A 25,735-nucleotide genomic window follows, 5' to 3' on the forward strand; every position below is an offset into this window, starting at 1 on the left:
TGGTGGGGATCTGCAAACTATTTTACCTTCAAACTACCAAAATTTGCACTCTGTATCTCTATTTGATGAACCATCTGGACCAGCTCAGAGAACACTTCAAGAACCACCTCTGGGACTTCTATTTTTGCACTTTGAACAATTTGACCATCCACCTTTGATAGGCACATTGGCAAGGTATATTGGCCAAAACAACCATATGAAGCATACACATTTGCTACCATTTGTATGTCCCCCCTTGACTCTCATATCTGCTTTGCCACCTTAGCATGTACCTGTAAGCACACATAGCTCTATCTTGCACACTTTATACCATCAATCAACTTTAGTTGCACCATCATTACCAAACCCCTTGTTGAACATTCATGTTCAACCAAAAGCTTTTCATGTTCAACCAAAAGCTTGTTTATTTAACTTTGTAACTGCAAAACTAGAAAACACTATGTGCAAACTAAAAAACCACTACCATATGTACAAAGTCTTATTATTGCTTCATGCCACCTCTTCTCAAGTGGGTTATCCAATCCCCTGATTATCTAAACGGCCTAGTAGCATTGAGTGCACCCATCCCATCATCGGCAACAATTCCACATAAATGCTACACCCAAGCACATAACCATCCATGTATGCAAAATTCCCATAGCATACCTTCACCACTACAAGCATCATCTTGCCTCCAAACTGCTTCAAATAGAGCAGTATTGTGCACACCATCTTGCTCTCTATACATACCTGACCCTCCCTTCCAACCATGTAAAGTAGAGTCCCCTTCAAGAGAACCCTATATCTGACAAACAATCCATTGCACAACTGCACTCACAAGCATACCCTTCAACCATGAAGTAGATACCTCTTTCAAAAGCTTGGATAAAGCCACAACCTCGAATTCCTCTTCATGCACAATAGGACCCACCCGCTACCCTGGAAATTCCTCCACCTTCAGCTCTAGGCCTATGTCCATGCATTTAGTTTCCTCAATCCTAGCATCATCAAGTCCTTCCATAAAAACTGGATCAGAAAGGTCAACCAACACCTCTTGCATGTCGACTACATCATCTTGCTCTTCAAAAATCTACTCTACTACCACATCTTCAGATAAATAAGAAAGAAAACTATTTCATATTGCATTATTGTGGAGCATATCATCGGCATAATCTTCGTCTTCATAAGAGCGTGCATACTCAAAATGTCCAGCCTCATCGCTACTATCCACCACACTCAAACATGGGTCCACTTCACGATAGCCACAAGGTACCACCTTTACCTACATGTCCTCGTCTATAGGCCTAGAGACTTCCACTTGGCTTCCATTCAACATATATGCTTGCACAGGCTCTCGCTCTTCGGACATATATATCACACCCTTATCAACATACAAGATATCAAACTCCTCATACCTCAAATGGGAATAATCCATCTCTTAAGTTGTATCGGCATCCAAAGAACTGCTATAGCTTGTTTCCACTTCCTCTTTTGTCTCAAGATCCAGAATCTCTTCTATCTCCACCGCTTCAACCTCATCTATAAACTGCTTTTTATCTCTAGCATAAACAAATGGAACTTGATCAACCATATCTGAGCTTGATCGTACCTCCTCCATCTCATTTGGTCTCTTTGGCACCTCCTCAATAGTTGGAACCTCTTTAATCAACATCTTCAACATAGAAACAACTCCATCCCTCTTTGCAATGAAAGAATCATCGACTCTTCATGCATAGGTAGACTCTCTTGCAGTGGCTTTGCCTTTACTTCCACCACTTCAATTGGCTTTGGCATCACCGGATTTGGCCATCCCTACTTAGCTTGATGCTTCTTCAACATCTTCTTGGTTCGGCTTCTTGCATAAACCAGTGCTCCTGAATATGACACAGGGCCATCCACTTTTACCTTATCTCAAACATCCTCATACAGGTAATCCATAGATTTTCTCAGATTTAGAAAATCAACATTCATTGTAGCAGTTACCTTGATAAGCTATCCCCAAAGATCTTCAAACTCTCATTCAAATTCTCAAAACACGCCATCCAAGCTTTGCTTTAGATCGTCCAATTTGCATTTCCAACTTGCACTTTACTTCATACAGATGCACATCTGCCACAAATTTGCTCCAAAAGACTACTTCCAAGGTCACCCAATTTGGCTTTTCTTCATCACATAACCCGTCGTACCATTTCTTTGCTTTACCACAAACTAGCAACAAAAAAGCTTAAACTACATCTTCTACCCTAGTGAAAACTAGAAAACTCGACCACATCTTCTCAGCATCATCTACAAACTCTTCAAAGATCGCACATCCAACATCACCATCAGGAGCAATCAAATGCTCTTCAGTCAGGGAACCAAACTATGGAGAGGGGAAATGCAAACACAACCGCAAACACTAATAGGTTGCCTCTCTATAGCCAAGGATAGTCACAACACCCTAATCCACTCAATAACACCTCTAAAACGACACGATTTTCACAATGCACACCTTATGCTTCAAACAAATGAGCATATACACACTTGAGAGACCCACGCTTGCACAATTACCCACAACACTTCAATCAGTTACACCACCGTCGCACAACACATTTCTCTCCCTCTCTGCACCACCACACACACTGACACCAACACAAGCATAGAAATGACAAAGAAGAGAAATGGGATGGGTAGATTGACAATAGGGATCATTCAGCAATTGATTTCTCAACCAAAAGAATGCGTACAATGCTTCTTCTCTCCCCCTTGAACTTACACAGCTGCCAACCAAAACGGCAAAAGAAGGGGTCCTCTTCTAGGGGTGGAAATTTCCTTTCTTTGCACCCTTATAGGGGAGGAACCCCTTAGGCACCCAATGAGACTACCACCAAGCAAGGCACCACCGGATCCCCAGCGACCACCCAATGCCATCGAGAGCAGACCCGCGACCGCCAACAAATGCCCACATCCACCTATGTAGTGCCCAATCAGTGCACTCATGAGAGGAGGAGGGGAGAGAGCCATTAAATCTCTCTCTCTCTCTCTCTCTCTCTCTCTCTCTCTCTCTCTCTCTCTCTCTCTCTCTCTCTCTCTCTCTCTCTCTCTCTCTCTCTCTCTCTCTCTCTCTCTCTCTCTCTCTCTCTCTCTCTCTCTCTACATGGCATGCCCAAGGCTCAACCTCCTTTGGAGCTCCAAAAAAACTCCTTTTAAAGCACGTTAAAAATAATTTTTCCTTCACATTTGACTTGCCTTATTTTCAGCTAACAACTTGGATGGAACACCTACATGGCCCCACCAATATTCCTTGTACTCGGCCTCAATTTGCATCATTGGCTCCCTCTTTTAGATTTCTCGTGTCCTCAAATAGCGTGCCCAAAACTAGACAAAAACCATCTAGCCCCTCACAACTAGTGCTACAGATGGGAGCATGGAGAGCCCTACAAAAATGCTAAAAACAACATACTAAACGGCATACAACAAGAGATCTGCATACCTGGAAAATTCCTCAACACATAATCAAGGCTATCTGAAATCAGAGGGAGATTGAAGATTGGGAGTGGTGGGAGCAGGTCCCTGAGCTTATTGTGATCGCTTTGGGGGTGGGGGGGTTGAGAAACCACCCTTGGTCTTCCAAAGTCCAAAAAACAAAATGTAAACCTTTAGTAACGATGAGTATGAACTTCTAGGGTCATAAGCTTGGTTATGGTGGGCAACGACACGAGCCATAGCGATCGATAATTGCACATGTGAGGGCCACATTTTGAGCCACACCAGAAACAAAAGGTGGAGCCTCCACCATCATGAATCTATAGTACTCATCTTTGTGATGTTTGGCCATCGTTTTGAGAGAGTTGGATTGGGGTTCACTGTGGTGAAACGTGGAGAGAAACCAATCATTTTGTGGCACTTGAGTTGTTGAGGGGTGCAATAGCGAGAGATTGAGAGGGACAGAGTGACAATTTGATAGAGAGAAGGAAAGAGAGCTACAATCTACTACAAATACGTAAGGCTACAAAACCTTAGAGAGAGAGATTTATTGGTTGTTTTGGGTTGTTGATAAAGGAAAGAAGTAGGGTGTTGAAGTTTGAGAGCCTCTACATGATGAGTATGACAACTTAGGTGACATAGCCCGTTGCAAAAACCTAGCATTTGGAAGATCTGGAACTAGCTATGGATTCAACTCCTAGAAGTGTCAACTGTCTATCTTCAAAAGCAACATGGGTTGCATGGTGGGCAAGCTAGTGTTTGGTAGAGAGAGAGAGAGAGAGAGAGAGTTAGAAACTTGCAGGTGTCTGCTGTTTACGAGAGGGTGTCATTTAGAGAGAGAGAGAGAGAGACATTGTTGGTGGTGGCTCTAAGAGAGAGAAAAAGGGAGAGATGAGAATCACATGACCATTGGGTGGTGGCAAGTGTGTGTGTGTGTGTGTGTGTGTGTGTGTGTGTGTGTGTGTGTGTGTGTGTGTGTGTGTGTGTGTGTGTGTGTGTGTGTGTGTGTGTGTGTGTGTGTGTGTGTGTGTGTGTGTGCGTGTGTGTGTGTGTGTGTGTGTGTGTGTGTGTGTGTGTGTGAGAGAGAGAGAGAGAGAGAGAGAGTAGCTCAAAATAGTTGAGGGTTGGTGAATGCCGTGAGGCCTAGAGGTAGGCTTGAGATGGTGTTTAGGTCTAGCCTCACAATAAGTGACATTGGATCTTGCAGCTTTGGGTGATCGTCTTGGTGCACATGCAGTTTGGTGGGTGGAAGGTAGTTGTACAGTGAATAGGATGTCGTGCTGCGGTGATTACAAGACTACATGATAGTAGGCACCATGAGTAGCTAAAAACAAATGAGTGGTGCGTGGGAGAGCTACTAGAGTGTGTAATATCCAACTGTCACAATAAGTGACAGTTGGATCTTGTAGCTTTGTGTGATCTGCATGCAGTTTGGTGGGTGGGAGGTAGTTGTAGAGCAAATAGGATGCCAGGCTGTAGTGGTTACAAGACTACATGATAGTAGGAGCCATGAGTATCTAAAAACAAAGGAGTGGTGTGTGTAATATGGTAGGAACACCACTAGGTGTTTGTGTGGGAGAGCTACTTCTTACAACATACATTAGAAGCTTGTCAGTCAATTACAATTGTCATCTCCAAAGTTGGCCACAAAAAAAAGTCAGTGGTTCATGATCTTGGGGGAAAAAGAGATCAATCCATGCAAGGGTGGATAGGGGCACCAAAACTGGGTGGTTGTGGTTGGCCTTTTTGGATCATGGTGGGCGTAGTGCGAGTAAGGGTGGGCAGCAGAACCTTTGCATCAGTTGTCAATGGCGGTGTTGGTCCAAACTTTTTGTTGCTCACGCCTAATCCAAAGCCAACAAAGCATGCTCTATTGGCTAGATGTCAACTAGTGGTGACGATCAAAGAGGATGAGGGTCGTTCTAACTGTGTCAAGGCTTGTGATGATAGTCATGGATATGACCAGCGTCATGAGTTGGCTATTGCATGGGCTCACAATTGTTACAGAGATCTTGTCATAAAATCTAATATCTAGCCTTAAATAATTTTCTCATATTAAACTGATCATTTAATATGGGAAGGTAAAAGGGGGAACAAGAGCTAGAACATGGATATGTGTTGTTAGATCCAACTCAGCACGGGGTCAAAAGGAGATGGTTACATCTCGAAAGGGGCTCAAAAGGAGATGATCTACTGAAGAAAAATGTGCAACTAATGGAGCTTAAAAGACCTTAGGGTTAGCTTCATTAAAGTCCTCTAAAGGTTAGTGTTAAAAGTCCTTAGACCTTAGCGTAAGCTAAGCCTATTCTTGAGGTGCTTGTCGTGCTTGAGATGACTAAGGTGCTTGAGGTGCTTGTCATGCTTGAAGGCCAAGGTGCTTGAGTTGCTAGTCATGCTTGATGACGAAGGTGCTTGAGGAGCTTGTCATGCTTGAAGACTAAGGTGCTTGAAGTCAAAGGAATCCTACCAAAGAGGGGGCGATCCCCAAGAGTAGGGGATGAGAGAGAATACCCTACCACTTACCCAAAGAACACCCCTTCCACAACAGGCATATAGGACACATGTCAAGACCCTAGAAAGGTTTGAGGGGGCGAGGCCCAAGAGTAGGGGATGAGAGAGAACACCTTATCACTCACCCAAGGGACACCCCTTTGACAAGAGGCATATAGGACAGATGTCAATCCCATAGCAAGGTTTGAGGGGACGAGGCCCAAGAGTAGGGGATGATGAGAGAGAACACCTTATCACTCACCCAAGGGACACCCCTTCCACAAGAGGCATATAGGACACATGGCAAGCCCCTAGCAAGGTTTCCCTCATAGTGTGCCTAAAGACTATTGGATGGCCTTGAGAGAGGTCCAATGAGAATTTAGTTTAATTAATTGATTATTCAAGCATCAAGCCCCCTCTCTCAAAGGGGAAAGGAGGACACTTGTCTAAATGCTACCTCTATTGCTTAAATTGACCAAAGCATGTGATTGGCTATGCTTGGCAGAGCCAATGAGGTGAAAGCTTGAGCAAAAAAGAGGGGTCGACCCAAGCGAGAAGAGGCCTTGCTTGTAGCATATACTCGCCCACACACACTCTCATTGTGTGATGAGCAAGAAATTGAGCTCCTTCTCCAAGCTTGAGAAGTAGAGAGCCGACAACAACACCTCTTGGCTATAGAATGCAAATCCAACCAAGATTCATGCTTCAAAGCAATGCTTGCCATCTTCTTCATCTTCATTACTATTCTATGCTATGCTATATGAGTAATGATATGACAAAAAACTACTTCTTTCTTGTATGCCTCTCCCCTTCCCTCACTCCGTGCTAGCTCTCTTCACCTTTGAAGGTGTTTGAGGTCTTGAGATTGAGGTCGGGGACAAGCTAATGTTTTTGCAAGGTAGTTACAAGCATAGATTTGGTGCATGATGTTTACCATATTCATTGCATCAACAAGGCCTCAAGGAACACAAAAAATGTATTGTACAAAGACTCTCTTCATGGGAGAATCTATAGTACAAAAGCCTTTTGGAAGAGGGACCAGCTCCAAGTAAATCCGATCCTCAATTGTTGTCAATTTCTCTAATTCTCTATCTCTTTTATAAGTATTGTTCATGCCAAGCTAACTAGGCATTATGGTTATTTTTCTATCTACCATCAAGTACTCTTCTTATGCTCATGATGAATTCTCTTAAAGAAATGCTCACAACAATCATCTTAATTTTGCTACTCTCAATGTTACTAGACCAATTTTGTTAGATTGGTTTCAAAGCTATTTGTTTCTCTTTTCTTGCTTGAGAAGAGAGGTCCTTAAGTTGTCCATGAAAGGTTGGACATGTTCATTGCAAGAGGGTAAGTGGGACAGGAATTTATTATCCCGGATGAAAAGAACTTAGTTTGAGGTACATCATTAGGAACTATAGACTTAATAATGGAGTCTTTTGGGGCTTGCCTTTGGCTTAATGATTATTGAGCTACTAGAAAGCTCAATAGGAACCATAATCAACCAACCAATGTTAGACCCTCTCCACTACTCTTTGCAATCAACAGTCTCTAAACCATGGGTGTGGCTACTTGAGAGCTAATTTTCAAAATTAAGAAGAGTAGCAACTAAATATTTGAGTTTCCAAAGCACAAAGTCGCATAGATATAAATTTAGTTACATGGCTGAAAATAATAAATAGAGTAGAATGAATATTGAGAACTTTGATTTTTCACATGAAGGTGCTGCTAATGATACCCAATGTTTGTGAACTATCTTGTTACTAGGTTGCAACAAGCTATGGGCAGCCCTGCCTTGCAAGCTGAAGTTGACCAACAACTTTGTACTCAGGGGATTCTCCAAACTCCCCAAGCAAAGAGAGAGCTTAGGAAGCCTCTTGTAGAGACTTCCAAAAGAAGACTATCTCCGGTGAGAGAAGAGGAAGAATCATATGAACGAGGAAGAAGTGAATCTCCAAATTCCTTTGAAGATGTGGCTTCACAAAGATGGCAGTCCCGATGATCCCCAACTTCTCCCAAGAGGAAATATTGTCATATAGTCCTTCTCCTCGTCATATTGAGAGTGAAGAGAGTAATCAAAAGAAGAAAAATGCGAGAAAGATGTCACCCTCTTCTCCATCTTCATCATCTTCCGATGAAAGCATCGGTTTTTCTCCTAGAGAATACAAGAGGGGAGGAGGTCATAAATTCTATGCTGCTTGAAAAAGGTCCTACAAGCTTAAGAAGCCCAAGGGAGAAAAGAGCGTCTCTTTTCTCACCTATAATGGAACCTTTGGTGCTATGAATAAAGTTTTGTCCTTGATCCAACAGTTTGATGCAGCCTTTGGAGATGAGGGATTCACATAATCCTCTAATCTACATCATGTAGCTATGCACTTACAAAAGTCTGTCCGTGATAATGGTGGGCTAGCCTCCATGAAAATGGTGAAGCTCTAAAGACATGAAAACTCTACAAGTTTCCATCATGAAGAAATTTGCAAGCGATGCCAAAGATAAAGTTCGCACTGAATGGTGAAGCTTGAAGCTACTCCCCAGTGAGTCTATCCACAAGTATGTGGACAAGTTTTGGGATTTACATCTCAAAGCTACAATCTTCCAAGAGATAGACTTTGTCGAGAAAAAGCAACATTTTTTTGTGGGACTACCCGAAGCAATGGCCGAGTATGTCAACTCTCAAAGGCCTAGGACCATCGCCGAAGTCATCCACCATGCATTGGTTGCTTTGTGCATCAATTACCAACAAGGGGCTAAAAGGAATGCTAAGCCCATGGAAAAAAGAACAAAATGAATCAAGAGGGAAGAACAATGCTCAAAACTCTTCCCAAGGTAACTCCAACAACAACAACAACAACAAGACCAAGGAGAAAGGAGTTTACAGAGGTAAAAATAAACTCTCTCCTGAAGAGCTAGAGGATTTTTGCAAGGATCATAAATGTTTCAAGTGTGGGGAGCAAGGAAATGTTTATTATTCTTGTCCCAAAAGAAATGCATGCATTGAGACTCCTAGAGCTTGTATGGTCGAAGCTCCAAGAGAGGATACTCATTGCAAAGGATCATCCCTTTCCTATGCTTGGGGAAAGGTGAGAGAGCATGATTCCTTTATCCTTTTTCACCCTGGCTCTACTCGCAACTTCATATCAATGGAGTTGGCACCTAAACTGGGCATACAAGCTTTCGAGATGGGAGATACTGTGGCTACCGTTGGATCTTCCAATGGTAAATAAGCCTCCGTTACTCCCTTGATTGGGAAATTGAGGCTTCACATCCAAAGCTACATTGGCAAAGAGGAATTTTTCATCTCCCCTCTCCAACATGGGAATGTTATCCTAAGGGCACCATGGTTCAGCCGCATGGCTGCCAATATGAAGTTCCTTGAAAGGAGAATTTATTTCACCTACAAGGAAAAGAACGTGTATATAGATGCTAATGAGTAGGGTCGTTTTCGGAGTGCGCGTCTCTCTAGGGTCGATCGGGAAAGTGCCGGGATTTTGATTGTAGACGAAGAAGAAGCCAAGATGCAAATCGAGGAAAACCAGTGTGGTTGAGGCTGATTTAGTGTTAATAAGATGATAAAGAGATGCTTAGAGAGAATTGCACGAGCATATGACTAATCAAAACATAATTAACAGCTAAAAACCAACTTGGAATAGATACTAACCAATAATTGAAGCTGGCAGTTAGAAGATGTTTGCATTAAACGAATATTTGGAACCCTTGATACAAATCGGTTGCATACGCCAACGTTGGTATGCTTGTTGACTTGAAATCCTTATTCAGATAATCCAAATCAGATGGAAACAAACCCACAATCTTCTAGATAAGCTTCCATCTCTTAAGCCCTGCTCGTACCCTTCTTCTTGTTTGACTCCTCTGTATCTTTCCCAAAAAAAACTCTCTCCCCCAAATACTATATTCAACTATCCCCCAAAAAATATCCTTTAGGGCACGTCCAACCTCTTATTTTTAGCCCCCCCCCCCCCCTCTTTATTTAGCTTCTACATGGCGTGTGTAATCCTCTCTTTTCCCTATTTTTTGCCTCCTAGATGCTATTCTTAGCTTTGCCTTAAGCTCCACGGGTCAATACTTTAATATTGGTACTGGTCTAAGATTTTCAGTGTTGTACCGGTAATATTGGTCTCACTGGGACTGGTGCAGCTCTACTGCTATACTGGCCCCCAGCACGCCCGGTGAAACGTCAACTACTAATAACTTAGCATCTTGCACTGGTCTCACTGGTGCCCGGGAACAAAGCCCATCGGCTCGGTCGTGCCCACTAGTCTCACTGTTACTGGTGTAGCTGGTATTGGTCTCATTGGTACCTAGGAAAAAAGTGCGTTGGCTCGACCGTGCCCACTAGTCTCACTGGTACTGGCCCAGTTGGTACTGGTCTCACTGGTGACCGGGAACACTGGTGCTTGAGATATTGTCTCTCAAGACACTGACACTCGAGACACTAGCTCTGGAGATACTACACTAGAGACACTGGCACTGGTAATATTGGCACTGGCTGCTGATCTTTCAAAACCTATCTGCATAACAACTGTTATCATTGTTCATCAGTCTGGAAAAATCCTCAGATATGTATCCAAATTTTCATCTTTCACCTCGTGCCTGCAAAGCAGCACGACATCCACCCCCTCTAAACTTGCACATCCTCCAGTATGTGCCAACCATTATTCCAAACTGTTGGCTTATTTGAATATTTCCTCCTCTAGGATCATAGGGAAAACACAAGAATTCCCCATCAATAAAGCATAAGCATGAATTAACTCGTAAACCATCATGGACCCCACATGGATCATAAGGTATATAAGTCAATCGCCCCAAACCATGCACATATCTATCTCCACCCGGATCAAAAGCTAGTTCAGCATCCCCTACATCATAGGGTAACATCAAATCCAGTACAACAACAGGTATCATTAGATATTGCCATATCCCTTGTGCAACACCAACTGGCTTATTCAATTGTTGATCATCAATCATGGGTAGGAGGATTGGTAATTCACCTTGACCCACTCTAGCATCTAAATTCTGACCATGCATATCTGGATACATCAACTCTCTAGAAAAATACTCTTCATCAGACTCCCAACATGCATCAAAAAAAATTCCCCTAGTGTGTATAGGCCCAAAACCCAATAGAGCGTCATCCAACAACTGCATAAGGTCATCATCAACCATAGCTCGATAAAGGTTCTTATGCATGAAACTAAATTTCTCGATGCCCTTTGCATTTGTAGTTGAGAATCCTTCCAAAGCTTCATCCAATAAGCACATAAGCTCAAGGTCCATCGCTTCAGAAGATTCCTCTATCTTGCATATCTCAGGCTAGAAACTAGGCTTTCCACACCTGGTATGCATACTAGTCACATCTGTTGTAGACTGCTCATCAAGTTTTCCCCCCTCATCCAAATATCTTTGAACTTCTGTAGCACAGCTCAGCATTCACATTGAAAATTACATCGATTGTCATGTCCATATCAGTAGCACAATGCAACCAATCATATGCAACACCAAGAGATTGCACTTTTGTGTGCACCCCCTCTGAATAAGAATCATCAAATGCATGATCATTCTTCCATAAAGTGAGCTTCGTGTCACAAACTCTTGATAAAGAAGGAGTCTGCACCCCCTCTAAATCCTCACTTTGCATATATGCAAGCACATACTCTTGCACATCCAAGCCCTTAAAATCTGGTATATCTAAAACCTTGTAAATTTGATATACACAAGTCCTGTAAATGCTCATGTACATCTGCACCCTGTGAACCCTCCTATGTGTACAGACCCTCTAAATCCTCATGATTTTCTCGACCCTTTAAGTCTTCAACTTTAGCCATTAACATAGAATCTAAAATTCCAAGCTTTGCATAGACAGCTTGGACAACCTCGTAATAGCCTATCATCCTCAAGCAAGCATTCATCAATAGCAGTTTCAATCTTATCCCTAATCTGCTTGCAAACCTTTTCATAGGTAAGTACATTAACATATTCCTCATCATCTTCATACATGCTCTTGAATCCCAACATTCTCGGATAACTGAAGCTTTAAACTCGCTCCAACTATGCATATGTTGTTGTTGAATCCCTTGAGCTTGCTCAACAAAATTTGGGATCACAAACCTGTCAAATTTTAGAATCTTGTTCTCTTTTGGCACCCCATCCAGCTCTAGTTCCTCTTCATAGTAATCCAAGTATCCTACTGGATCATAACTATCAAAAATCCCTTGCTGATCAAAAATTGACTGTTTGGCATTTTCTAGCAGCATCTCTTGTTTCCAATTATTTAACGCTTCAACTTCCCTATTTTCCATTATTGACTCCGATACTTTAAAAATAACTCTGTTATCCTGCTCTTAAAATCCACCCAATTCACTTTTTGCAGACTGCTACAATTCTCAATTCTCAGTTTTCAAATTGATACCAAAACTTATATTCATATTTTGCACTTGGCTTGCATATTGTTGCTGCAAAATAGCAGCCATTAACCCCATAATCTGTTGCATCTCTTTCTCTTGGTTTGTTTACATGACTAGCTCCATCTACCCCTGTTAAATTCACATCGGGTTCACAAAATTTGTCAGAGTGCGCGTCACTCCAGGGTCGACCGGGAAAGCGTCGGGCTTCTGGCTGTAGACAGAGAAGTAGTCAAGATGCAAACCAAGGAAAACCAGTGCGGCTGAGGCTAATTTAGTGTTAATAAGACGATAAAGAGATGCTTAGAGAGAATTGCATGATAATATCATTGATTGAAACGTAATCAATGGTTAAAAGCCAACTTGGAACATATATTAACACATAATTGAAGCTGGCAGTCAGAAGATGTTTCCATTAAACGGATATCTAGAACATTTGATACAAACCGATTGCATACATAGATGTCAATATGCCTGTTGATTTGAAATCCCTTATTCAGATAATCCAAACCGGATGGAAACAAACCCACAATCTGCCAAATAAACTTCCATCACATTATAAGCTCTGCTTCTACCCTTCTTCTTCTTTGACTCCTTTGTCTCTTTCCAAAAAAAAATCTCTCTCCCAAAATATATTCAATTGTCCCCCAAAAGCTATCCATTAGGGTGCGTCCAACCTCCTATTTTTAGCCCCCCCCGCCACCCCCCCCCCCCCCCCGCCCCATCTTTATTTAGCTTCTGCATGGTGTGTGTAATTCTTGCTTTTCTCTATTTTTTGCCTCCTAGATGCTAGTCTTAGCTTGCCTTAAGCTCCATGGCTCAATACTTGAATACTAGTATTGGTCTCAGATTTTTAGTGTTGTACCGGTAATACTGGTCTTGTTGGTACTGGTACAGCTCTACTGCTATACTGGCGGCTGACCCAGCACATAACATGCCCGGTGAAACTTCAACTGCTAATAACTTGGCATCCGACACTTGTCTCACTCGTGTCCGAGAACAAAGCCCATCGGCTCGACCGTGCCCATTGGTCTCACTAGTACTGGCGTAGCTGGTACTGATCTCACTGGTGCCCAGGAACAAAGCTCGTCGTCTTGACCGCGCAGACTGGTCTCACTGGTATAGTGCATTTGGTATCGGTCTCACTGGTGACCAGGAACACTGGTGCTCGAGAAACTGGATCTTGAGACACTAGCGCTCAAGACACTGGCACGTGAGACGCTGGCGCTCGAAACACTGCACTTGAGACACTGGCACTGGTAACACTAGCACTAGTTGTTGATTTTTCAATCTGTCTTGCATAACAACTATTATCGTTCCTCATAAGTCTGGAAAAAACCTCAAATATGTATGCAGATTTGTATCTTTCACCCTGTGCCCGCAAAGCGGCACGACATCGTACTATACCTCTTGTAAATTTACTTGCTTTTGATAAGTCAATGAGAAGCTCAATTTCCATGTATATGATTTTTGTCAAAGAGTCCATAAAGGATCCTAATGTTTTACCAAATCAAGTGATAGGAATCAAGAAGAATTCAAGTCGTCTTATTTTCTAAATAGACACCAAGATGTTTTTATTGATCACATCCCTATGGAATTACCTCCAAAACAAGAATATGATGACCATACAATAGAGCTTCTACACTGGGAGCTCACCACCTAATAAGCCTCCTTATAGATTTTCAAGCTCAACAAGAGGAGATTATGAGCAAGTGCATGAACTGGTAGACAAGTAAATGGTGAGTCCTAGTTCCTCTCCCTTCTGATCACCCAAAGAAAGACAGCACATATCGTAAGTGTGATAGAGCACTTAATCGGTGTACTATCAAGAATAGGTTTCTTGTACCGCAGGTAGAAGATTTGTTTGATAAGCTACAGGGCTCTATCTACTTCATTAGGATTGACCTTAAAAGTGGCTACCATCAAATAAGGATAGTCAATGAAGATATAGTAAAGACCGCATTGTGTACAACATTTGGTCTTTATGAATATCTTGTCATGCCTTTTGGCTTGACAAATGCTCCATCCACATTCAACCTCTTAATGGAGAAAATTTTTAGGCCCTATCGCAAGTTCATTGGAGTATTCTTTGATGATATCATCATCTACTCCAATTCTCTCGAGGAGCATAAGAAACATCTCTAGGTAATCTTTCAAGCTTTGAGGGAGAATAAACTTTTCATTAATAAAAAAAGAGTGAATTTTTCCTTCAAGAGATTCAATACTTAGGTCACATTATCTCTCAAGATGGTATCTATATGGACCCATCAAAGTTAGAGGTAATAAAAGGATCGCTTAACCCAAGGAATCTACATGAGCTACGAAGTTTTATTGGTATGTGTACATACTATAGACACTTCAAAAAAAATCTCACAAATAGTAGGACCATTACATGACTTAACAAAGAAGAACGTTAAGTATTCATGGACTAAAAAAGAGCAAAATGCTTTTGAGAAGCTCAAAGAGAATCTTACCTCTCAACCTGCACTTACGCTACCGGACCTCTCAAAACCATTTGAGGTCCAATGTGATGCTTGTGGAGATTTCCTTGGAGGAGTTTTACTTCAAGAAGGGCATTCCGTAGCACATGAGATTCAAAGACTCAATTCCGATGAGTGAGTGCTGGGATATATAAAAAGGAGCTACTAGCTATTCTACATGCCCTTGACACATGGAAGCGTTATCTTTTGGGGACTCCACATTCATCCTAGGAATGGATCACCAAAGTTTAAAGTACTTCATGACGCAAACCAATCTTTTCGACAAACAAACGAGGTGGGCAAATTTTCTTTTGCAATTTAGTATTCATATTTCTCATATTGTTGGCAAGCACAATCAAGTGGCCAATGCACTATAATGGCTACCAAATGTAAATGCAGTGTCTATAGCAACTCACAATGATCTATCTTCTATGATAGATGAGTATGCTATTGGCCCTAATTTCAAGGATATAATGTCATCCATTACCTTAGGGAATAAAGAAGAACCGCTCACCTTGCAAGATGGTTATCTTCTCCATGGAAATAGGCTATGTGTTACTAACTCCCTTCGTAAAAAAAGTAATGTATGAATCCCATGCTCCTCCCTATGCAAGGCATAGAGGGATTCAACCTCCTCTTTGAGGAGTAGAGACATATATATATTGGCCTACCATGAAAATAGACATACAAGAGTATGTTTCAAAATGTGTGGTATGCCAAAAGACCAAGTATGATAGAGAGAAGCAACCTGAATTACTTCAGTTATTGCCAATTCCTATTTCACCATGGGAGAGTATACCCATGGATTTTATCTTTGGATTACCCAAGTCTATCCATGGAATATGAGAATATGGACAATGACAGGTTTAGTAAACAAGCACATTGCATACCTGTCAAAAAGACTATTAAGGCACATCAAATAGCCACCATCTTCATATCACACATTTTCAAACACCATGGCTTGCCAACATGCATAGTGTCAGATAGAGATCCTTGAATGACAAGTAATTTTTGGGAGGGTCTCTTTGAGAATCTAAGTACAAGGCTAAATTTCTCTTCAGCCTATCACCCACAGACGGGTAGCTAAAGTGAGATAGCTAACCTTACGATTCTACATCTACTCAAGACCTATGTCACGGAAGTACATCAACACTCACAATGGGAAAAGTACCTACCTCTTGTAGAGTATGTGTACAATAACATTGTCCATACTACTACAAGGAAGGCACCCTTTGAAATCATTGAGGGAAGACCAAAAATTCCCTTGCTACTTAAGGTACATGGGAAGATCTTCGTTGTTGATGAGTATACCCAAGGCCTACAAGAATATTTTCAAAAGTTTAAGGAGGCTATATCCATCTCACAACAAAGGCAAAAGGCTACTGCTAACAAGCACAGAAGGGCCTTAACTTTCAAGGAAAATGATTGGGTCCTACTCAAGTTTCCCAATGCTCGATTGAGGCAAACGATGAGAAAAAATCCTACGGGCCACCAAAAGTATTATGGTAAGCTAGCTAAAAGATACTATGGTCCTTTTCAAATCCTAAAACCAATCAACAAGATGGCCTATCAACTAAAGTTGCCCAATCATTGGCTCATAAAAAATGTTTTTCATGTGAGCCTACTTAAAGCCTTACAAAGGAGAGCCACCAAGAGAACCAATAATTGAGGACCCGCCCGAGAATGAGGATCAAGAAGAGGTGCTCTAGATCAAATCCATCCTTTGACATGAAGATAAGGTACTAGGACATGGTAAGATTATCTGACAGTATCTTATTAAGTTCAAAGATTATCCTTTTGAAGATGCTGTGGATGGATGCAAGGAACACAGCTTAAGGATAGTATGAACCTTGTCATTGCTAACGATGTTAAACTAGAGTAAGCAAATGTAAAAAAAAAATTAAAATTAACAATTTTTTTGTCTTATAAGACTAGTACTCTTTTTATTGTGCACAAATTTAAGTAGTATGCCAGTAGGCATGCTTGTGGTAGTCAAGTCTCCCAAGAACCACATGGATTCATCATCCATTCTGGAACAATGTCATAGGGTAAAAAGGGATCCTCCACCCACTAAGAAACATAGACTAATGACTAAGACTTTATCTTCTCTACCTCATAGTCAAGGACGACTATGATTTCAAGGGAGAGGCAATGTCATAAAATCTAATATCTAGCTTTACCCAAATAATTTTCTCGTATTAAACTGATCATTTAATATGGGAAGGTAAAAGGGAAACAAGAGCTAGAACATGGATATGTGTTGTTAGACCTAACTCATCATGGGGCCAAAAAGGAGATGGTTACATCTTGACAGGGGCTGAAAAGGAGATGGTCTACTAAAGAACAATGTGCAAATAATGGAGCTTAAAAGACCTTAGGGTTAGCTTCATTAAAGTCCTCCATAGGTTAGTGTTAAAAGACCTCAAACCTTAGGGTAAGCTAAGCATGTGCTTGAGGTGCTTGTCGTGCTTGAGGTGACTAAGGTGCTTGTCATGCTTGAGATGACTAAGGTGCTTGAGGTGCTTGTCATGCTTGAAAGCCAAGGTTCTTGAGGTGCTTGTCATGCTTGATGACTAAGGTGCTTGAGGTGCTTGTTATGCTTGAAGTCCAAGGTGCTTGAGGTGCTCGAAGTCAAAAGAAAGCCTACAAAAGAGGGGGCAAGCCCCAAGAGTAGGGGACGACAGAGAATACCCTACCACTCACCCAAGGGACACCCCTTCCACAAGAGGCATATAGGACATATGTCAAGCCCCTAGCAAGGTTTCCCTCATAGTGTGCCTAAAGCCTATTGGATGGCCTTGAGAGAGGTCCAATGAGAATTTAGTTTAATGAATTAATTATTCAAGCATTATTCAAGCCCTCTCTCTCAAAGGGAAAAGGAGGAAACTTGTGTAAATGCTACCTCTATTGCTTGAAATGACCAAACCATGTGATTGGCTATGCTTGGAAAGAGACAATGAGGTGAAAGCTTGAGCAAAAATGTTGGAAGGGAGATGGGGAGAACGACTGCTTCCAATTTGCAATCTTGCTTGCACACCTACTTGTTGACCTTTGACCATCTCTTCCAGTTTTCCAAGTACACAAACTATGACAACACACACACACAAGAATAAATTGACAAGGAAAGAGTGTAAGACAATTCTTTGTGTCACATGGACTTGAGGTGAGGTTGTGGTGTGCTAAGTTGTTGCACAAAATAAATTTGTGGTACAATTTTTAGTGGATGCTAATGAGTATGCAAGATCTAATATTGTGTGTTGTCAACAACCATATTATACACTATGGTGTGTTTGCACACGATAGTTTACAAATTTATACATATACACACACGCGCATCCAAAATCAAGTTTTTCGCTCCCACATGCTTCATTATCAGAATGACTACAATGTAAGTTGTAAGAGAGACATGTGACTAAATTATGTTCGCTCACCATTCTTTGAAATCAGTGCCAAGTATTGTATCTTGACTTGTCTATGGTTTGTTGACTCATTGCTTTGATCAATATCTGTTGTTGTCACTACTAGCCAAATTGGATAATTTGCATCACAAGTTTGCACAAGTACAACATCACCCTTTGCCACATCAAGAATTGGGTTGGGATCCTCAAAATTTTTGTTCTGCAGTATTGGACCACAATCGTGGCCCTCATTTACATCAAGTCTCGCATCTAGACTACCTTCCAATGGAAGGTCAAGAGGATGATCTTGTTCGCATGTATTCCCTGGCCAAAATTCATCAAAGATAGTATCTTTGCTTGCACAAAGGGCTTGCATAATATTCTCCCAATTATATACAAGGACAGGGTTGACCCACCTAGCATACTCACTTTTGTCTCCTTTCCTTTGCCATTTCTCTTCCATAACTCTATACCACTTTCCAATCAACATTTCCAAGGTATACTTTGTACTACATCAAAGGTATGCCATCACTCATATAGAGCCTAAATTGCAATGGCTTTAGTCGAATGATCTACTAAGATATGAAATGTCAAGCTATCCAATGCAAAATCTATTTCAGAAAATTTGACATGGAGATCAAATTTCTAGGTAGATGTAGGGATGGAGCTCAAGCTGCTGGGAGGAAAAGGCATGGGGCTTGGGCTTCAAGGTAGATTGAGGCATGGAGCTCGACCGAGGTTCTAGGTAGATATAGACATGGAAGCTAGCTCAAACCTAAGTTTGAGCTGCTATGTAGATAAAGGCATGGATCTCGAACGTAAGATACCATTTAGACTGTCTAGAACATCTAGTTGGGTAGGGTCATTTTGTAGATGTGTGAGCATGCTATTTGCCTAAAACAATAAGGACATTGTTTGGACCCACCCTCTCAACAAGTGGCATGCACCCCTCAGATGACCTCCTCGTTCATGCACGTTGTAGGAAGAAATGCGAAGAAATCTCTAACTCCTAATCCCAATGGTTCGCAGCCTATACAACAACTAGAAGCTCGCAAGCTATTTGTTGCATACTGCTAAGAAAATTTTAGTGTTTAGTGTCACTTTCCCAATGTGAACAAACTCAAGCAATGAAGACAATGGCGAGTCTCACCTTTTTGTGTAGTGCACCTAAGTTCGAGCTCCTAGGTAGATATTGACATGAGCTCGAACTTAAGTTTGAACTACTAGAGATAAAGGCATGCCAAGCTCTGGCTTAACTTCTAGCTGCAAGAGGAGAAGAAAAAGAAGATTTTTTTAACGTCGTAGGAAAATATCCCAAGAGACCTATTCGACGAGAGAGAGAGAGAGAGAGAGAGAGAGAGAGAGAGAGAGAGAGAGAGAGAGAGAGAGAGAGAGAGAGAGAGAGAGAGAGAGAGAGAGAGAGAGAGAGAGAGAGAGAGAGAGAGAGAGAGAGAGAGAGAGAGAGAGAGAGAAGCATAGAGCCGATGAGGACTCTCAACTAGGTGAGAAAGGTCACAAATAGGATCGATGCGATATCATGACTGTCATGCTGATCTGACTCCTACACAATGCCCACAAGCTCCGCAATTAAGTACGGAACACTCCTTCAGATTCGACTGCCCTCCCTCTGCACGCGTAGGCAAAGATGCAGTATCAACTCCCCTTCATGCTACGCTAATGATCGTGACGTGGATGATGGAGGTGGCGGAGTAGCTCTTCCTCGGCACTTCCTGCATCCATATGAGGCTGGTCCTCTACAGACTTCCACAAGGATCTTGGCCTTCACCTCCAAACCGGTTTTTTTCATTGGCGCAGTCCTGCCATTAACGTGCTTCAAGTGTAAGCAAATATCCTTTGCAACTTCATGCTTCGGATACAGCTTCTCGAGTACAGCTTTGACAAGGGCCAACGACTGAAACCCGTGTTGGGGCGTTGTGCAAGTGAGAGCGAGGGTATGCACATCGACTATTTTCCTGCATCAATTGTCCAGACGACCTGCCAGGCTTTGACGACTATGTAGCTAAAAGGGGTGAGTATATCATTATTTCTGCTAATCAAAGCAAACAAACCAAGAACTGATCTTCTAGCTTGAACGTCTGTGAGGGATTCTAAGGCACACATAGAGAAGGATGAGATTCTTGCACATGGAGAGATGCGAGCCATGGATCGACGAACAACATGTCCATTTCCCTGTCGTCTTCTTTGACGTAAGACATTAGGTTTGACTTTAAAATTAAAGTGCACTTTCGCCACCAACATGTTCTCATCACATAATTAACAGCTTTTGATAGTGCATTTTTGCCAGCATTACAATATGACCTGTTCTTTTGCATTTAATTTAATGATGCAGTGCTAGAAATAAACTTTTTTCAAAAGCTTGGGAAACCTACGTAAGAGAAATTTAAGAGGGAATTTGACTAAAATAAATTATTTTATCAAAATCTTGGAAAACCTACATAAGAGAAATTTAGGAGGGAATTTGACAATATTTAAAGGCTTTTAAACTAGATTCCTCTAAAGTTTTCAAGTTTTGTAGGCTTCCTTCGACATTAAAATACTCTTCTTCTTCTTGAAATTCTTTCACCTTCAAATTTGAAATTAATATGTAAAGGTTAAACCTTGTAGCTGGGATTAAACTAACCACAAGTTTTTTAATTCGAGCACTGATTAATTGTTTAGGTCCGTATAGAAGTCTCATGCTTGGCCTCGTCCTTAGAACATGGTAGTTGGACCTTTATCTCAAGTTTGAGGTGAAGTCAAGTTGAACCTGAACCTCAACATTGAGTTGAAGCTAAAGCATGCATTTGTTGGGACTTGGACCACAACCTCAAGCTTGAGCTCGAGTCGGAGGATTAAAAATTGTACTTTAAGGCTATCATGGATAAAGATGTCTACCAAAATATAGCCTACAAGACTACAAGTACAATTTATAGTCTTGCAAGTCTACTCATTTGCAAGACTAGTCACATGGTGGGTAATAGAACTAAAAACGAGACTAGTCTCATGACATCCATGAGGATACCAAGGCATAAAATAACACTTTTAGGCTCGAAGTTAAGTTCGAGCCTTTACTCCATATGCTAGTGTAGCACTAGCTCATATAGGATACAAAGCTAAACTTATGACATCTTTGTGGCTACCAATGGCAAGAGGCTCAAGCTTAAGTTTGAGCCTCGTCTACCTATGCTAATGTAGCGCTACCATGCATAGCTAGCCTCGTGACATCCTTGAGGTTACTACCAAGGGCTTAGAGCAACACCTTTAGGCTCAAATTCATGTTCGAGCCTCGCGTGCATATGATATTGTAGCACTAACATGCAAGGCTAGCCTCATGTCATCCTTGTGGCTAACAATAGAACCAGGGTGGAACTTAAGCTCTAAGCTTTCCTACATATGCTATTGTAGCACTACCATGAAAGGCCAACCTCAAACATCCTCGTGGCTACCAAGGGCACAGAATAACACCTTTAGAGTTTGAGCCTCATCAATATATGGTAATGTAACACTAGGATGCACGCCTTGCCTTATGACATCCTCATGGCTACCAAGGGCATAGAATAACATCTTTGAGCTCGAAATATTTAAGTTTGAGACTCAATTGTGTACGCTAGTGTAGCAAAAGGGTGAAAGGCTAGCCTCATAATATTATTATGGCTACCAAGTCCAAGAGGCTCGAGCCTTGCTTGCATATGCTAGTATAGCACTATCATGCCATGCTAGCTTTATGACATCCTTCTGGCTACTAAGGGCATGGAACAACACCTTTAGGCTTGAACTTAAGTTCAAGCCTCAAGTGCATATGCTATTGTAGCCTCACTTAAATATGCTACTGTAGCACTAGGGTGCTAGACTAGTGTCATGCCATCCATGAGGATATCAAGGGCATATTATAACACCTTGAGGCTTGAACTTAAGTTTGAGACTCAACTGCATATGTTTGTGTAGCACTAGCTCATATAGGGTGCAAATCTAGCCTTCTGACATTCTTGCGGCTACTAATGGCAAGAGGTTGGAACTTAAGTTTGAGCCTCACCTACTTATGCTAATGTAGGACTACCATGCATGGCTAGATTTTCACCCTTGAGGATACTATCAAGGGCATGGAGTAACACCTTTACGCTCAAACTTAAGTTTGAGCATTGCCTGCATATGCTAGCGTGGCACTAACTTGTAAGGCTAGCCTCACATGTGACATCCTTGCTCGGGGGATTCACCATGGAAAACTTACCATACCACGTAAGTGCAAGGGAGGGGGTTTTTTTTACAAGTTACATAAGTGTATAAGCTAGAGGAAGGCCCCCAATAATTTACCTCCCAAGCTTAAAAATAAGGGAGGGGGTATCATATTTATGGGGTGGGGGGGAAGGTGGGGGGGAAGGGGGGGAGGGGAGAAGTAAGAAAATGAGAAAATGAGAGGAAGTTTTTGTGTTTTAAAATCATGGCTTCTTAAAAGATTCTACCCTCAAACTTGTGAGTCAATAGCTACAAAGATACATGCAAGAACTAGCATTGCTTTGTATCAATTGCTTGTTTTGTGATTATAGTTCATTTGTTGAGGGATGAAAGCTATAAATAATTTGTATAGATGCAAATTTACACGGAGAACCTTTCACAAATTTATAACCATGTGTTTTGAGTAATTTAGATGGGTCAGAATTGGATCAATAGAAGTGGTTTCTTAGTACGTTGCCAGTCACTATGCTATACGCTCTTTGAATAGTTTTACTCAGTTAGATCATGTGAGACCTAAAGTTTATATGTAAGATAGGGGTATGATAGTTTTCTGCATTGATTGTTGTATAAGCATAGAAAGGGGGGTCATATTCCCTAATATGAGTCGTATATAGGGGTTTTATCAAAGTTGTTCGCTCGCAGGTGGCGTCCCGTTTTGTATATAGAGTGAATCCCCCGGGCATCCTTGTGGCTAACAATCACAAGAGGCTCAAATTTAAGTATGAGGCTTGCCTACATATGCTATTGTAACACTACCATGAAAGGCCAACCTGATAACATCCTTGTGGCTACCAAGGGCAAAGAACAACACCTTTAGCATCAAACTTAACTTAAGTTTGAGCCTCATCGGTATATGATAATGTAACACTAGGATGCAACACTAGCCTCATGACATCCTTGTGGATACCAAGGGCATAGAATAACACCTTTAAGCTCAAACTTAAGTTTTAGCCTCAACTGTGTATGCTAGTGTAGTGCAAGCATGCAAGGCTAGCCTCATGATATCCTTATGGCTACCAAGGCCAAGAGGTTTGAACCTCTCCCGCGTATGCTACTAAACACAATCATGCAAGGCTAGATTTATGGAATCCTTTTCACTACTAAGGGCATAGAAAAACACCTATAGGTTTGAAATTAAGTTCAATCCTCAAGTGCATATGCTAGTGTAGGGCTGCTTGAATATGCTACTGTAGCACTAGGGTGAAAGACTAGTCTCTTGACATCCATGAGGATAACAAGGATATAGAATAACACCTTTAGGCTTGAACCTAAGTTCGAGCTTCAATTGCATATGCTAGTGTAGCAATAGCTCATATAGGGTTCAAAGCTAGCCTTATGACATCCTTGTGGCTACCAATGGCAAGAGGTTCGAACTTAAGTTTGAGCCTCGCCTACCTATGCTAATGTAGCACTACCATGCATGCCTAGACTCATGACATCCATGAGGCTATTACCAAGGGTACATAATAATACCTTTAGGCTCAAACTTGAGTTTAAGCCTCATCTATAGTATGCAATGTGAGGCACTAATGTGCAAGGCTAGCCTCATGACATCCTTGTGGTTAATAATGGCAAGTTGCTCAAACTTAAGTTTGAAGCTTGCCTACATATGCTAGTGTAGCACAACCATGAAAGGCCAACCTTATGAAAACCTTGTGGCTACCAAGGGAAAAAAACTAAAACCTTTAGGCTCAAACTTAAGTTTGAGCCTCGTCAGTATATGGTAACGTAACACTAGGATGCGAGTTTAGCCTCATGACATCCTTGTGGCTACAAAGGGCATATAGTAATAGCAACTTAAGTTTGAGACTTTATTGTGTATGCTAGTGTAGGATAATGGTGCAAGGCTAGCCTCATGATATCCTTATGGCTACCAAGGTGAAGAGGCTCAAACCTCGCCTGCGTATGCTAGTATAGCACTACCATGGAAGCTTTATAACATCCTTGTGGCTACTAAGGGCATAGAACAACCCTTTTAGGCTTGAACTTAAGTTTGACCCTCAAGTGCATATGATATTGTAGCCTCGCTTGAATAGAAAAACTACTCTCGTGTGATCCATGAGGATGCCAAGGGCATAGAATAGCACCTTAAGGCTCAAACTCAAGTTCAAGACTCAACTGCGTATGCTAGTGTATCACTAGCTCATATAGGGTGCAAAGCTAGCCTTATGAAAATCTTGTGGTTACCAATGCAAGAGAGTCACCTACCTATGCTAATGTAGGACTATCATGCATGGCAAGCCTCATGAAATCATTGGGGCTACTACAAAGGGCATAGAGAAACACCTTCTCAAACTTAAGTTTGAACCTTGCTTGCATATGCTAGTGTAGCATTAAGGTGCAAGTGTAGCCTCACATGTGACATCCTTGTGGCTCACAATGGCAAGAGGCTCGAACTTAAGTTCGATGCTTATGCTAGTGTATCACTACCATGACAGGCCAACCTCATGACATCCTTGTAGCTACCAAGGGTAAAGAATAGCACCTTTAGGCTTAAACTTAAGTTTGAACCTCATCAGTATATGCTAAGGTAACACTAGTATGCAAGGCTAGACTCTTGAAATCCTTGTATCTACCAAGTGGCACATAGAACTACAACTTTAACCTTAAACTTAGGTTTGAGCTTCAATTGTGTATGCTAGTGTATCACAAAGGTGCAAGGCTAGCCTCATGATATCCTTATGGCTACCAAGGCCAAGAGGCTCGAACCTTGCCTGTGTATGCTAGTATAGCACTATCGTCGTGTAAGGCTAGCTTTGTGACATCCTTGTGTCTGCTAAGGGCATAGAACAACACTTTTAGGCTCGAACTTAAGTTTCAACCTCAAGTGATATTGTAGACTCGCTTGAATATTCTACTGTAGCACTATGGTGCAAAACTAGTCTTATGACATCCTTGAGGATGCCAAGGGAGTAGAATAACACCTTCAGGCTCGAACTCAAGTTCAAGCGTCAACTGCATATGCTAGTGTAGCACTAGCTCATATAGGGTGCAAAGCTAGCCTTATGAAATTCTTGTGGCTACCAATGCAAAAGACTCACCTACTTATGCTAATAAAGAACTACCATGCATGTCTAGCCTCATGACATCCTCGAGGCTACTACCAAGGGCATAGAACATCAATGCATAGTTTGAGCCTCACCTGCAAATGCTAGTGTAGCATTAAGGTGCAAGGCTAGCCTCACATGTGACATCCTTGTGGCTAACAATGTCAAACTTAAGTTCAAGGCTTGCCTACATATGCTAGTGTAACACTACCATGAAAGGCCAA

This window comes from Adiantum capillus-veneris, chromosome 13, assembly GCF_014529385.1.
Source record: "Adiantum capillus-veneris isolate H3 chromosome 13, ASM1452938v2, whole genome shotgun sequence".
Taxonomy (NCBI): domain Eukaryota; kingdom Viridiplantae; phylum Streptophyta; class Polypodiopsida; order Polypodiales; family Pteridaceae; genus Adiantum; species Adiantum capillus-veneris.